The sequence below is a fragment of the Perissodus microlepis genome, chromosome 5 (genome assembly GCF_051167445.1).
Source record: "Perissodus microlepis isolate ML-2025 ecotype Zambia chromosome 5, ASM5116744v1, whole genome shotgun sequence".
NCBI classification, from domain to species: Eukaryota; Metazoa; Chordata; class Actinopteri; order Cichliformes; family Cichlidae; genus Perissodus; species Perissodus microlepis.
The window spans coordinates 25,899,271-25,905,680 of NC_140465.1; the positions used below are offsets into that span (position 1 = coordinate 25,899,271).

General features: G+C 39.7%; 1 long non-coding RNA gene across 2 annotated transcripts; it reads right to left on the reverse strand.

Annotated features, from left to right (window-relative positions):
- Positions 1-2,215: 2,215 nt before the first annotated feature.
- LOC146387446 (uncharacterized) lies at positions 2,216-6,137 on the reverse strand. 2 transcript variants are annotated; one of them, XR_014800280.1, is made up of 4 exons: positions 5,879-6,137; positions 3,863-4,044; positions 3,272-3,764; positions 2,216-2,773 (listed from the first exon to the last, which is right to left on the reverse strand). It is a non-coding gene; the product is annotated as an uncharacterized LOC146387446 (long non-coding RNA). The 2 variants fall into 2 exon arrangements; XR_014800279.1 differs by having other exon boundaries at positions 2,216-2,778.
- Between the last annotated feature and the right edge of the window lie 273 nt (positions 6,138-6,410).

The following is a 6,410-nucleotide window of genomic DNA, read 5'->3' on the forward strand; positions in this document are numbered from 1 at the left end:
TTAGAATGCACTTTATATTTAGACTGTTGCTGTTTAATTTTTTACATTGTTGCCGTGTTATGTCATGAATAAGGTTCACCTGCTGGGGGTTTGATGGATCAGCTGGACAATACAGTCAAAGACAGACTTCATTCATCATATGCAAGAATCCTAGTTGGATTTTTGTTGTCACTCATGTTTTTGAACCAAATATTGAAAACAATTCTGACAGACTGGATACCTGGTCAGGGTGTACATTACCTTGTACTCAAGCATCCCAGGACAGAGCCCTGCCCCACCATGAGCCTGGGTGGATACGTGGTTATAATATAAAAGGACCAATACTGAATATGAATATTTCATGAAAATTGAATTATAATACAAATTAGTAATAAGGGTTTCTCTGCGCCCTTATCTACCCCATACTCAAAGAGCTGCGGGCAGAGAGGGTGACAGGAGAGGATGGCACTGAAGAGAAGATGCTCGGTTTCTGGAGTCTCCTGGTCCTGTCAGTATTAGTAGGATGCATCTGCTGTGTCTTCTCGTGGATGCTCACCTACCTTGACTCATTCCAGCCTGGTATGGATTTCCCAACACTGCAGACAGTGGCCCACGTCAGAGACGTTTAATATTGATTACATATGTCTGAATTCCTAACCCTAACCCTAACCCTAGCTCAACAGACCACAATGCCCTGGACTGTCAGTATTATTACATGCTGTGTACATAAGTAGCTTTGATCACAGTTTATGTTGTAAAAGAGAAGGAATATTGGAAAAAAAGATCAACATTGTGATATTATTTCTTCCAAACTGACCAGAAACATGCTTGTCAGACTCTCACAGCAAAGGATCAGACTCACTGTGCATGACAGCTCAGGCCAATGATGTCTGTTAGATTGTCAGTTGTTTAGTGTGCTTCTGTACATTTAGGGTCACCGTCTCTATTTCAGAATAATTAATATGCGGAAAACACTAAAAGTTGATTGTCTTCCAATATTCTAGCATAATTAAAAAACTTTGACTTTGTAAGTACATATTATTAGTCCTAATGCCAGTATGATTCTTCCTAACTCCTGCTTTGAAATACTGAACTTTAAAATTTACCTGATGAAAGATAATTTACAGTGGCACTCTGTCAGGATAATTCTGACTGTAAGATCACTGTATTAATCTGAATCCTTCTGAAATGTGCTGTGAATGAATGCTGATGCAACTCACTGTGGGAAAACTGTTAATAAAATGAATCTGTGACACATGCAACACATTCACAGAGGAAGAGGACACAAAGGGAGGACACGCAGAGGCTGTGTTGAAGTCAGAAATCCAAATCTTTAGTCAAAAACAGGCGGCGGTAACAAACAGGAAGACAAGCAGTCCATCAAACAGTCTACAGGGTCAAACATACAGAGAATTCAAACAGCAGTAAAAAATAACTGGACACTGAAAAACTTAAAGCAATGTGAGACGCAATAAAAGGAAGCAGCGCAGTATATTCACTGAATTATCATCAATTACAAAAGAGAAAAACGACGATTTCTAAGGATTATTTTCTTAAATGCAGTTAGACTGTGGCTGGTAAAGATGGAAACATACAGAATGTAAACTGTGTGAGTTTGGTGAACTTTGTTAGTAACAAATGAGGTAAAAAAAACAACCCCAAAACAGACAAAACACAGAAAGAGGCTCTCAGTATTCATTAATAATTAGAAAGAAAAATTCTGGTCGTGGATTTTTACAGTCTTAGTTCCGCTCGCTGTCATCATTATAATCATCATGATCAATGGCGAGGTCCTGAGGTGGGTGGGGCTGTCTCTGGTGATGTCACCATGAAGGAACAGCATCTGGCACGTGTTGCTGAAACATCCCAGTACACTGGTGTAGTTTCCTCTCCAGCTGTTTGACATGTGACATTTGAACATTAAGGGGAAGAAGAAGAAACAGTGTTAGGTCAGGTGACCACATGGTTTCTAAAGTAACTGACAGGAAGTAACCAGGCCGTTAGAAATGGATGGCATGTGTTTAGAGTTACTGCAGTTGGGTAACTCTACTTACCAAAAGCAGAAGCACACAGATGAAGGATCAGATGCTGAATGTTGCAGGAACATGCTCATGTGCGGTGGTCATTCAGTGCGGCTCTGGCAGGTTAGACAGTCCAAGACTGACATCCTGCCCATCTGAGAGTTTGAAAACACACATGCAAAGATTTATTTTGTATTACAGTCAAAGTTGGATGCTCATTTTTGTCCTTTAAAAATGTTTGTGTATTTGAAAGCACTAACATTTAAGGATGACTTGGATTGTCTCCTTTAAAGGGGAGACAAGTGTATCCACTGATCTACGTCACTTAAACTGGATGATGACTCCTCTCCCCCTCACTCAGAAACACTCCTAATATAACCAAGCAAATAAATAATATTGAAGATTTACTTACATCATTACAAAAACAGCAAAAACATCTCCCTTTGATTCTATTTCTCCATTCCTGCTGAACATCAGGCAACAAATATCTCAATAAATCACAGTAAAATGTAAAGCACATATTTTCTCTGCTTTGTCTAACCTCTGCAGAGCCTCTGTCAAGAAAAACATAACTGTAAGCATAAAACAAATATACATTTCATAACACGTCACTGGACAAACCTCGGTCAGTTGATTTCCTCTGTGCAGTGCAGACGAACATCAGTCAGCAAGTCAAGGTGGTGAGATGGACTGGTGTCCTTTGTGACTCTGCTGGTTCTTCTGAGGAAACACCACCGTCTCTCCACACCATCACCATCTGTGAGCACAAACTGCTGCTCTGCCAGCATGTAGGAAATCAGATATCACACACACAGGGGTGAAGAAACATTAGAGCTCAACTTTGGATACTTTAGATCTAAACAGATCAAACTAGCTCTTAGTTTCAGCAATCAGTGAACAGACAAACAATGATACCATACTGATTCTGTATGAATATAATATGGTATTTTCAATACAGGTGTCAAATTAATTTATTAAAACTAATACAGATATATGTATTTTTTTTTTTTTTTGATAAATTAGTTTGCTAAATTATAAGAATATATTTTTATTTTTTTTTCATTTAACAATTGCAACTGAAAGAAATTAAATATTGAACAAAAATATATTATCACATTCTGAGCATGCTCAGCACGCTGACAGACTTGAAGTTGCTACAGATTTTAAGAAGTGATAATTATAGGGAAAAAACTTCTCTTTTTCATCCGTTTAATCAAACATTTGATGCCTCAGCTGTCTCAGTCCTATAGCGTTCTGCAACTACAACTAACCTGAAGCTTGGATTTGGCTGCAGGTGCCCCTGTACATCCTTCTCAGCAGCACACATGTGGGTACCATTTAATCCCACTTCTTCCTGAGCTTTGCTTCATCACAAGACCAAAGGTGGCATCCCGTGTCACAGTCTTATCATCATCCAGAAGAAACATTTGAAGAAACATCATGGAGAAGAAACATTTACGCACCTCCTGGTTTTGTTTTCTGATCCTGCAAAAAGACTGAGGACAACAAAGCCCAGAGAACACGAGATACACAACATCCAACATTCAGACTCAACAGCCTCCATAAATGAAGAGCACCAGGTTGGTTCAGTTATAGTAGATATAAGCATACTTCACATTACTGGGTATGAATAATAATGAGGCGGCAAACTTTGAAGATGCAGAGCATGAGGTCCCATCATCAGACTGTAAACAAACATCCACCAGGCTTCTTTGTTGCCAAAATGGATGATTCTCCCATCAGGGATCAGTAGCGTGTATTAACCTGTGGTATAAGTAGCAGTCACTGAAATATTACTGTTTCAGATAAGAAATCTAGGACATAAAAGCCAGGGTGGGAGGGATCTCTGCAAACTGACTTACCTCTGCAAGTGTGAAGCTCAACAAAAATCTGACTCTCCAGTCACAGACAAACAAAAAACTCCAGCTGGGAGATAGAAAACGCTGTCTGGGTCTTGCTGGATGTTGCTGGTCAGAGTCCACACATTAGCAGAGTGCTTCTTGGTCCCACTGACCCATGTGGACAGTGACTGTGGAGAACTGTTCTGGAAAACAGAGAAGAGAATTAAAATAACAAAAAGCCAAACAGGATTTCCACAAAGACTCTCTTGGAATCAGCAATCAAAAAATCACTGGTTCATATTTCAATTAAATATGAACAGGTTCCTTAAATGTACGCAGTTCAGATCTGATTTAATTTAATTTCCTTCACACAGCACATTTGTCCAGGCTGACAGGTAAACATAGAATTAATCTCAGGTAACATGACTCATAGTAGAGATTCAGTAAGAAAGATTGCAGGCTCTAATATTATTACCACACAATCCAAGGACACACCAACAGCTCAGATTTGTAGAACTATTTAAACAAATGTCTTCTGAATATTCAATTCAGGTTCACAGTGGGAGGGTGGAGGGTGTTGTGGAATTTTTTAAATAAAGTCTGCAACACAGAAAGAGCTGTGATCAAGCTATTTATTACTGCGCCAACACACATCAAACATCACAGTTCAGTCATGTCAGCGCTGCCACAGAAGTTGTGCTCCTACTCCTTTATGCATTCCAAGGAAGAGGGAGGAAGTTACAAACTGATCCTACCACACTTCACGTGTCTCGCTATGAAACCTAACGGATCAATGGTTATGCTGTTTTGTGCCCTTGGCCTTATCAGCACCTGTAAAGGGAGTTGTTTTCTCAAACTGCTGACGCTGAAGTAAGTTCATCTAGTTTTAGAAACTTTCACTGAACAGTCTATAACAGTGTCACAACTAAGCATATGCATAAGCACTTAAATACTTTAAATGAGAATAACAGAAAAAGTCTTTTACAGAGGCTAGAGCCTGTCCCAGTAGTCATAGGTAGAGCACACCTGGACAGGTCACCAGTCTGTCAGAGGACTAACACAGAGACAGACATCAGAGTAACAAATCTATTAAAAATTAATGTAAGTTTGCTGCAGCTGTATGTATGAACATGTTTCTGTGCTCACAGACAACCTCTCAGGAAGCTGCAGTTCATTTTTAGTCTACTTTAAACAGACCTCACAAAAGGCTGATGTGGCTGGATCAGTAGTCTGATTTAAGTACGATACCTTTGGCCAGGGATTAATCTGGTACATCGCTTCACTGCAGTCTTACGTATTTTCCCCACACCTGAATTAAAAAAATACTGATATATACAAATAAAAGCTTCAGCTGATGCAGCCTGACTCAATCTTAAATGTTCAGCACACACAGAGAGACACAGAGATACCGTTTAAAGTTTAGTGTTAACATGAGTCACTGATCATTTGCAGTATTACAGAGTCTGGCAGTCTTTGCATGATGTCCACGTCACTGTAAGTTTCTAGCTGACTCTCAGGTGTGACAGGTGTGCCAGCAGGAAAGAGTAATAATAACCTGCATCCTGAGGTTTGTCATGCAGGATTAAAGGAGCCAGGCTTTGTTCACACAGCTAGGATTGTATTTTACACTGACCCTGGGTCAGTATAAGTATCATACAGTTTAAACGAAGCACTGAAACTTGCACATATTTATTACAGATGCACTGAAGCTAATCGAGATATTTGCTGTCAGTCTGTGGCTGCGATTAAACACTTTACTGAAAACTTTATTAACTAGTAACTTCATCAGTCATGACAGAAGCTAACATTTCTGTGCTAACATCGTTTAAACAGTAACAGCTTTACTCCAATATAAGCTAACGTTTACACCGTAACTTTAAGCTAGCACCATAAAGACACGTAATAATATCTACAAATGCATGTTAAAGCTGTTATATTAGCACTCGGTGTATTACTAACATAACCACATTAACATTACTGACACTCGCTGACTTTTAATAGTCATTCTATAAATGCTGTCCGTTTAAATGGTCTCACCTGTAAACACTGCTGTATCCACCGGATTCCAGCCAGAGTGGATTCTGGAGTCTTCCCACGCTCCTGTTAGTGATCCTCCATCTGGATGGATGAGAACAACCTTCTGAACAATCTAGCAGGAGATGGCCCATATCTATGGGACTGATTTGTGCTAATAACGCCCATTGTATGGACTGATAACAGCCGAAGCGGGTGAATAAAGTCACCCAGTCGCTAGCTGTGCCATTACCCAGCATACATCACTCCCTCCATAAATGCAATAAACATACAAAAGTATCGTTTACCTGTTTTTCAGGTAGTTGTTTACATTATATAATTTATTGTGTTCAGTATACGTCACTACAATGTGATTTCGGAAATATATAAATATATGGACAACAGGCTCTTCCACGGCAATCTCTTGTCGTCAATAAGCAACGTTAAGGGAGCTCTATAGTATTCAATGAGAGGACCCTGCACGTCAATTCTCGAGGCGAGGGGGGTACCCTGCGCGTCTATAAGTGAAGCAGAGGGAGCCTGACCATGCGTCACA